At 49.0% G+C, this 11,370-nt stretch overlaps 1 long non-coding RNA gene across 1 annotated transcript; it reads right to left on the reverse strand.

The window, feature by feature from the left end:
- Window positions 1-7,277: 7,277 nt before the first annotated feature.
- On the reverse strand, window positions 7,278-11,055 carry LOC129489386 (uncharacterized). Its single transcript, XR_008659964.2, has 2 exons — window positions 10,972-11,055; window positions 7,278-8,909 (listed from the first exon to the last, which is right to left on the reverse strand). It is a non-coding gene; the product is annotated as an uncharacterized lncRNA (long non-coding RNA).
- Window positions 11,056-11,370: the final 315 nt, after the last annotated feature.

Consider the following 11,370-nt stretch of genomic DNA (forward strand, 5'->3'; position numbering starts at 1 on the left):
AGTCTGCCTCTCCCAATCCACCGACTCAAATGTTAATCTCCTTTGGCAACACCCTCACAGACACACCCAGGAACAATACTTCGCATCCTTCAATCCAATTAAGTTGACATTTAATATTAACCATCACATTCCCTTTGGACTATGGAGGCCATCCAACACTACACAGTTGAAAATCTTCCTATTCAACCACTTGTTTCCCTTTAGATGTTCTAAACCCTTCAAGAAAATCTTATTCAACTTCACGTGGCATAGAGAATGAAGGGCTGGGGCTGAGAAGGCAGGGCGCTGAGGCCACTGTCATCCTTTGCTCTGCTGGGGTACCCAAGCAAGGACATGGATTCTGGAGAGGAGTAAGAGGAAGGGGCAGCCATGGAGGTGTGGGAGCAGCCCGTGGAGGGTGACTGGATTTCATGTTTGGAGTGGAACCCACTTAAGATGTCTTCAGTTGACTCATAAGGGACCCCAACAAGTCAATTAGTAGCTGTAAATAACTTACAATGCTGAGCAAGCTGCTGAAATGGGCAGAGGAGTCATCAGTTTGAAATCTTGGAGGGGGAGATGTGCTGATACATGGTTGGCAGAACAAGTCACTGAAGTGCATCTTAACAAATGGACCTCACTTCTGGCGATGTGATAATGAGCTTAGTGGATAACAGGAGTGAAGTGAACTAGGGTACCTTTCTGTCTCTTTTAAGCACTTAAGCCTCTCCATAAAAATCTCTCTCAGGGAAAACCAGCTTGTTTTATATCCATGTACTGTGGTTCTATTGGCTCTTATGTTTTTCCTGGTGACAGCATATATCAAGTAATTATTAATAGCTCAATGTCAAGTCAGGAGGAAGTATTGATCTGAAGAAAGCACTTTTCTCAATTGCTACCAGCTTTGGAGATTGAAATTGACATTAAGCCTTCTAACCCCTTGGAAGAAACAAATAGAAATCTATAAAAGAAGGTTTATTGGGGACTAAACAAAGAAATTGGTTGGGAGAGAAAAACTAAAACTGTAAATGAAAAGTGGTGGAGACAGACATTTCCGTGGGCATGAGTATGCCATGGAGGAGGATGAGGAGGAGCCACAGATCCTTTGTGGACGCCTGATGCAACAGGATTGGAGTTTACCACTCATTCACAAGGGGATAGCAAAGTATTTCACAGCCACAGATGGGTGCTGTTGTCATGGACATCAGCTCTAACCTGAGGTCTTCTTGATGGAGTTTCACCAGCTCACGGGTGGGACTTGTCCACGTTAATCACACAGCCCAGGTGGGCTGCTTCCTCTGCTCGCAAAAGGGGGATACCTAGAGTCACATGGCAAAGTTTACTGATCAGGGAAGGTAGACTGGCATGTTGGTAGACTGGCATTTTGGTAGACTGGCATTTTCCTGAGGTCTAGGAGGGAATTCTACTGGTCCAGGAATGATTCGGGAGCAGCGAGGCAAGAGGGGACTGTCAGAGGCAAGAATAGGCCTCCTGAAACCAGGGGGTCTTTGAGTGAGGACTTTACAGGCACTTAGGTCATTACTGTGGCTGTTTGAATAATGAGGACTGAGATCCCCAGGACATCCACGCTCCTCTTTTGCCTCCTTGCCTCTCCACATGCTGGAATATTCTCCCCACCTCCTCCACCAGGCAGGTGCCCACCTGTCCTTCAGGATGCTTCCCATTTCTCCCATTTCTCCCATTTCTCCTTTTCCCCTTCTCTTTTGAGAAGATCCCTGGTCTCCTTGTCTGCACTCCCCTTAGCCTTGGCCCATAGCTCCATCATTGTGGACACAATCAGCGCATGTCCTTCCCTGAGACCGTGAGGGGACCTCCCTATCCCCACCACTCAGCTTAGTGCCCAGTGAGTGTCAATGAGTGACCTGTGATCAGCATGGGATTCTCACAGATCCCTGACCATCTAGGAATAAAGAGAACTTGGAGGTGAATGTAAAGAAGAGCCATGAGGCTAGTAAGTGGATTGCATCAGGGATGGACTGGAGGATGACCCAGGAAGAAAAGCATGGGCGACAGAAGGGGATGATCAAGTTTAGATTGGAAGGGCAGGTATTCTTACCTGTTTAGTTCACTTGTATACGCCCAGTGCCTGGCACATTACAGATGCCCAATGAATGTTTTGGATGGATGTGTCCAACTTACCCTGCAGAATAAGGAGTTTGAGTTGAGTGTGGTGAAGGATTTCCTTGCCACAGTTATTACTGGGCTCTGGAATTGATCATGAAATTCTATCTCTGGAGGAAGTCAAGTCCCTGGAGGCAGGCTCTGCTTAATAAACATTTCCTGAGGGCTAGAGAGTAAACAGTTTCTTAAACTACTGGGGCACTGGGTTTCTTAAACTACTGGGGAAACTGTTTCCCCAAGCTGGCGAACCATGAGAACTCCCACAGAAACGTTTTAAAATGCAAATATGCAGGCTCCATCTCAAACCTCCTTAATCAGCATGTTTAGGGATGACTCCAGAGTCAGCATATATATATTTTTTTTTTAAGAAAAGCTTCCCCTGCCATTCTGATGATCAGCTAGGTTGGTTTGCCAAATTTTGGTAGAGAAAAGTAATCAACTAGGACATTTTGAAAACTAGTGCTAATTCGAACAGCTAATACTAATATACTTTTGGTATAGTTCCTCATTGCCAGGGGGCCAATGTTACACTAGTAAACTGAGGCAGGGCCAGCTAGAAGTGGGTGAAAAATGTCCCTTTCACAAATCAGCCCTTCACTCTGCCGAATACTCCACAAAGTGCATATTAATTCCCAATACCAAGGACTCCCCTCTACAAAAGCAAACACTGCATTTCAGGGAGAGTCAATTGTTATATAATACACCTGGATTCATTCCCTATGGCTGTAACAAATGACCAGAAATTTAGCGGCTTAAAGCAACAACAATTTATTCCCTTACAATTCTGCAGGCCAGAGCCCAAACTCAGGTTCATGGGATCAAGGTGTCAGAGGGCTGGTTCCTTCTGCAGGATCCAGGGAGAATTTCCTTCTTGCCTCTTCCAGTGCCTGGTGGCTGCCCCTGTTCCTGGGCTTGTGGCCACCTCACTCCAAGCTCTGCCTTCGTGGTCACACCTCCTCCCTCCTACAAAGACACTTGTGATGACTTTTAGGGCCCACCTGGATCATCTCTGAATCCTTAAGTTAATTGCATCTGTGAAGTTCCTTTTGCTATAGAAGGCGCTATTCACAGGTTCCAGGATGAAGATGTGGGCATCTTTAGGGGGGTCATGATCAGCCGACCACTCACCTTAGTGTGGATGAGTGAACCATGCAGACACTTGACAAGTTACTTGACCTCCTAAATGTAACAAAAATCAGCTGTGGAGAGTGAAGGTGCATTTTTGTTTGAAGAGAGAGAACTGCAGAGTGAGGAGAGTGAAGGCGGTGGCTCCTGCGTCTGCCAGAGGTGAGTGAACCCCAGGGTCTGAGGAGCAGAGCGAGGCTGCCTGTGGGTTGCAGGGAAAGGGCATGAAGGGCCAGGCAAGCACCACCTGCTCCTGTGGGAGGCTTTTAGGGGAAAGGGTAAGGATTCCACACCTGCCCTGCTACCTCTGTGTCTGATTGTGAACACTTTGAGAAAGAGACTTTTAGACATGTGTTAGTGATTAACACCGTTGCTGTAACCTGTACACAAAGATTGTGCCCATACCAAGGTATCAAGTTCCCAAAAGGAAACACTCAATTTTCACTTTGTTTATTTTATCCTTAAACCTAAAGCCACACTGTTCTGAGAAACTTTCTTCTCCTGCAAAAGCAAGACCTCACTAATGCTAACCTGAGAGCGTTTCTAAGCTTCACAGCTGCAAATATTAACATGGAGACTAGCAGATTACAAATCACCCAGAGCTTTTGACAAGGTCTTTAAGGAAGGTTGAAAGGAAGGGGGTGTTTTTTAAACGTACCTCAAGATTCCAAATAGCAAGTTCCTGAACTTAAATAATGACATTTTTAAAAAAGAGACATTCTTTTCCTTAAAGCACGAGTAAATTACGATGATTTTGTGTTTGCCACCAAATGAAGTCATTTAAAATGAAACTCTCTTTTAAGCTGCTCATACTGGGAACGGGCTTGGAAATGAGTGGGTGTCCCCTTCTCTGGGTGTGTGGGAAAGCGTTCTTTCTTTGCAAGCCTTCCAATGGGAGAATGAGCCCTGTGACCTGTGGCAGGTGGCCAATAGGAGAGCCCTAGGGAGGGTGTCTCTGTGCAGGCCTTGGAGACCACAGCAGGATCTCAAGCCACCGTCTTCCATTGGGGTTGGAAAAGAAAACACCGGGACGATGACACCTGCAGCCCATGCCCTGGGAGCCAGGCTCTCCTCTCTCAGCACATGCCCGGCCCTGCTGGCCTCTGCCCTTGAATGTAGGAGACTTACTGCCGGCGTGGGGTCTGTGCCGTGTCACAACTTCAAATGGAGAGACCTGGGGAAGAGCCAGCCTTGGAGGCTGACAACATATAAGACACATGGAATGCTGGTGGTCAGTGGTTCACTTTGGCAGAAAAGCAGACTCCTGTGTTTCTGAGCTCCGTATTTTGCAGAAACACAGACTCCTGCGTTTCAGAGCTCCTTCTGAGCTCTGTATTTTGTTGGTTTTTCTTTATTAAGTGGGATCAAATGCCCTCAAACTTCATAATGATCTGGAGGCAACAATGCATAGTGCTGAAGGGCACAGGTGGTTCATGCCACATCGTCACTACCTAGTGCATGCGTGCCTTGGTTTCCTGTTTGTGGGTCAGATGTGGTCAACTCTCAGAAGCACTGGGCACTGTGCACTCACTGCCTGAGACTAGGCTTTATTTGTTCCTGAATCCTTAGCATCACACACAGTGCCTGGCACATAGTTGGTGCTCAAATGAGTGTTTATGGAGTGATTGTGTGATGGTGTTTTTCTAACTAGACCACTGTGATTGATAGAGGATGATGCTTTGATGATTGCAGCTCAGAAAAATGCTGTGAACATTCGCAGGGCTTGACTTTCCTATTTAGAGATGACCACTATAAACTTATTTCCATGGCTACATGGACAGTTATTCTCCTTACACGACACGATTATATTAGAATTATTAATTCAACCCAAACTAAGTACTGCAGCCATTGTGGGAGGAGCAAGGCACTGAGGAGACGCACGCAGCCCAGATTTGGCTCTGACATAGGGGTGCTGGACACCGGGGCCCTGCCTCCTGGCTGTCCCCTCTGCCCATAGCTCTGGCTCGGGTCTGCCCTGGGGATTCACTTGAAGGGAGCCCTCACATGAGGAGGGTTGGCATGGCTCCAAGGCTGAGATATTCTGGGAGATTCTTGCAGTGTGAACAGGACTTGGTGGGAAATCGTCCGCCCTCTGGCTCAGCACAGGGGCTGTAGCATCTAGAAAGCAGCCCTGTGGCCAGACACCAAAGACAACAGCAGACAGGCATGACTCCCGCCCAAGACAAATGACTGAAATCAGGGGAAGAGAGCAGGTGAGGCTGCGAAGGTCACAGAAGAAAAACATGGTAGGGTCACTAGGACCCCACAGAGAAGAATGATATTTGAGGGCTTAAGTGTAACAATTTGCATCATTGGAAAGGAATTTTCACCAATAGCAGGGGGTTAGCCCAGTCTGCAAAGCTTCAGCGAGGCCCTGCGTATTACAAATGAGTGTGACCTACGAAGACACAGGACTTTGCCTAGGAGTGCTTTGTGAGTATTTCAGAATGTTGTCTATACTTGAAAGAAATATAATTGTACCTTGGAGGGGAAAAGTCTGTGATGCGCTGATGCTCCGCCCGACCAGGTCCCAGAATGATGGGCCTCCACTGCCCATCATGCTCTGAATGGCACAAGCAATACTTAAACCAGCATTTACAGGGGCTGCTTCCCCCACACACCCCTCAACAGCCTGCCAAGAGCTTCCGTAAATGTAACTTCCATGAATTTCAGTCTCAGTCCCGCTCTGGCCTCCATGAGGCTCTGTCTTTGAAACACTTTCAAAAGCTCCGTCTCTGCGCCGCCCCCCCCACCCTATCTTCTCTTTCTGTGTTTCTAAGGTGGACTTGCATCAAACAACATGCAGAGCCCAAGAGGCCTGTGCTGTAGCCTCTCTGTTTCTCAGCATCTGTGGAGCACCGAGGCCCCCGCTGCACTGTGCTGAGGCCACCACCTCTGTGAACACCCGCTAAGTCCAGGTGCCTCCTAGATCTGGGTGACAAAGGCAAGGAGACACTGTCCCTGAGCCCGATTACCTCCCGGTGTGACTCAGGTGACCTGGGCCATTCTTTAGGAAAATCAGTGACGCAGAAATGATTTCTTTCAAGACTATGACCTGTCCCAGATCAGGTGCACCCCCTTGGTTATAAAACAGAACATGAAGATGCTTTGTTCATCTCTCGTTTTCACTTCTCCCCAAGCCAAACAGTGCTGACATCAGTTAGGCTGTGCTGCTCCGGTCTTTGGAACCATGCGTGTTCACTTTGTTCTCATTCCTTCTAGTCTGTGCCAGCACTTTGATCAGCGTGACACAGGAGAGCTGATTAGAATGCGGACAGCTTAGGCTAAATGAGCAGAAGGAGGCTGGGTGCATGGTGGCTCACACCTGTAATCCCAGCACTTTGGGAGGCCAAGGCGGGTGAATCACCTAAGGTCAGGATTTTGAGACCAGCCTGGCAAATATGGTGAAAGCCCATATCTACAAAAAATACAAAAATTACCCAGGCGTGGTGGCGTGCACCAGTAATCCCAGCTACTCAGGAGGCTGAGGCAGGAGAATCTCTTGAACCTGGGAGGTGGAGGTGGCAGTCAGCAGAGATTGAGCCACTGCACTCCAGCCTGGGCAACATGTCAAGACTCTGTCTCAAAAAATATATAACAACAATAATAATGAGCAGAAGGAGAGGGTTCAGGATGTAAATAGCTGTAGACGTCCGCAAGCGCATTCTGCAGAGTTGAAGTTGCTCTCTGTCTGGGATGAAGCCGCCCTATCGGGGCTTCATATCCTCTCCCCCCTGTTAATCCTTGAATCCTTATGCTCCCTCCAGTGGGGAGGACCTTCCTAAGACAAAGCCACAGGATGGCAGATCGCCTTCCCTTTGCACGCACGGCATCAGGGTTGTGTTTGAAAACCCATGCCTGTGCAGAGAGAGGATGGCCTGGAGCCACCAGCTTCCAGCCATCCCAGCTGGGAGCTCAGCATGAGGGCTGTTAGGGCTGGTGTCCCCCAGGGATACAGAGGAAAAGGAGGTCCTTCCCAACTGTCTTCAGGGGCGATGGGACTAGAATGAAAGCAGCCACCACATCAGAGATTTGTTCATAATTCTAGTTCTTTTTTCTTTCAAGGCCCTGTGTAGATATCTGCAAAAGAGGACTTGAGGGAGTCAGCAGAGGGCTTTTTGGTGCTGGCAGCAGAGTTGTTGCTCTTTGTTCTTCATCCACTGCCCTGCTGGGGGTCCAGGGTAAAGGTGAACAGCTTAGAGCCGCTGAGATGAGGGTCCTGGGAAGATCAGCAGGCATCTCAGTGTGAAGGCCCTTCAGGTGGAGGGGCCTGCTTTAGGGGGAGGATGAGACCAGGGCCCTGGGAAGGCCGGGAAGCCGAGGTGAGACCAAGCCAGGACAGATGGGGTGAGGAGGGGCACAGACCACCTGCTCCAACCGAGACCTGTCCCACAGGCTCAGGAGTGGGTTCCCTTCTCACACAGAACCTGGTAACTCAGCTCTGAACACGGCTGAGAGAAGCTGCCGCTGCACCTGGCAACCCAACTCCTCAGTAAGGAGGGGGCACTTGGACACGGGGCCGGGCCCCACGCACCCTGAGTGCCAGCCGGTCTCGCCTCATGGACCCCCACTTCACTCTCCTTGGACAGGGATGAATTCCTCAGTACTGCAGCGGCGCAGGCACAGCGAGCTCCCTGCCGCAGGGGCAGGGGAAGCCGATCCAAGTCCATTGTTGGAAAACACTTTCAATGGCTCTGTCTCTGCACCCCCTCCCCCTCTCTCCTTTCTTTCTTCCTCTCCTGGGTTCTACTGCCCACTGCAGTGGCCTGATGGGCTTCTCGCCTCTCCTCCCGGGGGAGCTTGTGAGACTGTCACGTGGCAACAGGCGGGGGGTGGGGGTGGGGGCTGCAACCAAAGCTCTCATTAATCCTGACGAGGGGGGACCCACCGTGCATTGCCCACTGTGGAAGAGAAAAGCCGTCCTGTGTACTCAGCTCCTGTAACTGGACACCCTCCAGGGCGGCTGGCCACCCGCAGAGAGCTACTTGAAGCTATTTGGGTCATCAATCAGATGAAATGGGGCATTATAGTCCAATGAATGGCAGACTCTGAATAGACAGGAAAACAGTTTCGCTAGAGTCCCAGAAGGGACAGCACCCAGAACGAGCATCTAGGCCATCGCTCAGCTGTCGCAGGGTCCCCGCTGGGTCACCTGGGTCACCCTGTCCCCGCTGGGTCATCCTTTCAGGACTTCGATTCTTCGAATGTCTGGGAATTTACTGCCCTTCCGGGAGGCTCACTGGCATGTTCTCACCCATTCCTCACATTTAGTTTCCACCCGTTCATCTCATCTCACCACTGAGGTTGTGCAGCGTAATCCCCTTTCCTCCTCAGCACTCACTTGAAAGAAGCCACAGTGTAGTGGCCACCAAGGCAGGGGCTGTGGACACAGACCTCGGGTGGGATGCCCGGCTTTGCCATTTTCTATCGAGTGACCACAGGCAAGTGACTTCATCTCACTGGGTCCCAGGCTCTGCACTTTAACATGTGGACTAAGTACATACCTACTTCCAGTCAAGATCAGAGAGACAGAAAGTAGAGGGCGGATGCCAGGGCAGGGAGCGGGATGGGCACCCGGGGCCGAGTTTCAGTTTTGCAGAATGAAGAGAGTTCTGGAGATGGGCGGTGGTGAAGGTTGCACAACAGCACAAATGTATTCCATCCTGAAATGTACATTTAAAAATGGTTATGATGGTACATTTTATTTCAAATGTATTTTAGCACAAAATGGTAAATTTTAAAAAGGAACAAAAGCCATAACATATCTACTTCAAAAGGGTATAAGAATTAGGGAGGACATCTGTAAAGCATGAGCAAGGAGCAGCTGTCTGCTGCGCGGGCACCCAGGCGGGGCCAGGCACAAGGTTGTATCCTAAAAATGGAAGGAGAGGCAGAGATGACCCCTTCCACGGTCCAGGGAAATGCAACAGCTCTCAGACTCGAGGCGCCCACTGCTAGCACCAGGACATAACATCCTTGAGTTTTTCTTTCAAGCTCAACTTGGTTATATTACGAATTGAGAATTCCAATTCTGCCCCCGTAACCCCCATGGTGGGTGCAGCTGATAGGGAGATCAACCCCTCACAGAGTGGCCCTGCTCCAAACACATAAATATGTTCCATATAGTAACAAAACATTTGGAAATTCAGATCCTCGCTTGAAATTCCCTAGCGCTAGAATGAATGCAACTCCAAGCCACAGCTGAGAACCAAGATGGGAACTCAGTGGACTGTGAAGCGCTCAGAGCTCTGCCTTCACCTGCCTGGAGGAAGAAGTTGAGCCCACAGCTGTCCTCTGTCCCTGCCTCGTGCCCCACACTCCGCACAGAGCTGGGATTTGTCATTCATGAGGGAGCCAGGAGGATCGCCCGAACTGTGATCTGGGAGTTAGAAAAGTCTGCCCATCTGACGCGGAGACACAGCTTAGAGGCATCCCCTCCAAGCCAGGTGTGGAAAAAGCATTGGCAGAATCCTGGGCCAGTTGAAGGTGCGGGTTCTGAATTCACACTGCCTACGAGCTGAGAAAAGAACATGGGAAACTGGCCCAGAGATGAGGAAACCTGGGAGCTCTGCGGATGTCCCACGCCCCAGGGCAGGTGCATGTCTACATATGGAATTAGCTCACACTGAAGCCAAGTATTACACGTCACGTGGGGAACAAACTGCCTGGTGTCAGTGGCTGGATGTAGCAATGAGAATAAAGCACACCCTGGAAGAATCTGGAAGAGATGTCAACAAAACAGTTCTTGAAGTCTTAGGAGAGGGGATGAAAAAAGTACAGGCAAAATTAAAAAGGAACGAGTAGGAATTCTATTAACAAATGTGGTTGTGATAATGAAAACTCAACTGATGCACCACACAGTAAACCAGCCGCGATCGAGAGCATATGCAAGCGGGAAGGCGGGTCTGCAGAAGCCACCGGGAACATGGGACAGGACGCGGCAGAGGGAAATGCAGGAGGGACGCAGAACAGCGTGGGACACGAAACGAAAACTTCCAACACATGCCCAGAGGAAATGTAAACTGGCTTAGACATAATCGAACCCACAGAGCTTCCTTCAGAGGGAAGGCATGCAGAGAATGGGGAAGCCAAAGTGTTAGAAAAAATAAAGGCTAAAAATTTTTAGGATTTTATTTTTTTACTTTTGGAGACAGAGTCTCGCTCCGTCGCCCAGGCTGGAGTGCAGCGGTGCAATTTCAGCTCACTGCAACCTCTGCCTCCCTAGTTCAATCAATTCTCCTGCCTCAGCCCCACAAGTAGCTGGGATTACAGGCCCCTGCCACCAAGCCCAGCTAATTTTTTTTTTTTTTCTTTTTAAGCAGAGATGGGGTTTCACTATGTTGGCCAGGATGGTCTGGAACTCCTGGCCTTAGGTGATCCACCTGCCTTGGCCTCTCAAAGTGCTGGGATTACAGGCTTCAGACACCATGCCCAGCCATGTTTTAAAATTTAAGAAAGACTTAAGTCTTCATGTTGAAAAGCACGTGAGGTCCGAATCAGGAAAAACAGAAGCAGCCTCACACTTAGACTCATCATAACTATTAAATATCAAAGATAAACTTCAGAGAAAAATAGCACATCTCTTACCACAGAATGACAATTAGAGTAATACCAGATTTCTCATCGGCAATACAGGCTGAGTATCCCTTACCCACAATGCTTGGCACCAGAACAGTTTCAGATCTTGACTTTTTTTGGATTTTGGAATATTTGCATTATACTTACGCATTGAGCAGGCATGGTGGTGGGCACCTGTGGTCCCAGCTACTCGGGACGCTGAGGCAGGAGAATGGCGTGAACCCGGGAGGCAGAGCTTACAGTGAGCCGAGATCGCGCCACTGCACTCCAGTCTGGGCAACAGAGCGAGACTCCGTCTCAAAAAAAAAAAAAAAGCCAAAATCCTCCAGTGAGGGTTTCTTTGAGCGTCATGTCTGCACACATAAGTTTCGGTTTTGGAGCATTTCAGATTCTTGGCTTAAAGATGCTCAACCTACATTAAACACCAGCAAATAACATGTCTTTTTTAATGAGACAAAATAGCTCTCATCCTCGAATTGTATACTCAGTTAGCTTATCCTTCAAGAATGAGGGTGAAATAAAGACATTTGCAGTCTAAGATGTTTG

The sequence above is a fragment of the Symphalangus syndactylus genome, chromosome 1 (assembly GCF_028878055.3).
Source record: "Symphalangus syndactylus isolate Jambi chromosome 1, NHGRI_mSymSyn1-v2.1_pri, whole genome shotgun sequence".
In the NCBI taxonomy this organism is placed as follows: domain Eukaryota; kingdom Metazoa; phylum Chordata; class Mammalia; order Primates; family Hylobatidae; genus Symphalangus; species Symphalangus syndactylus.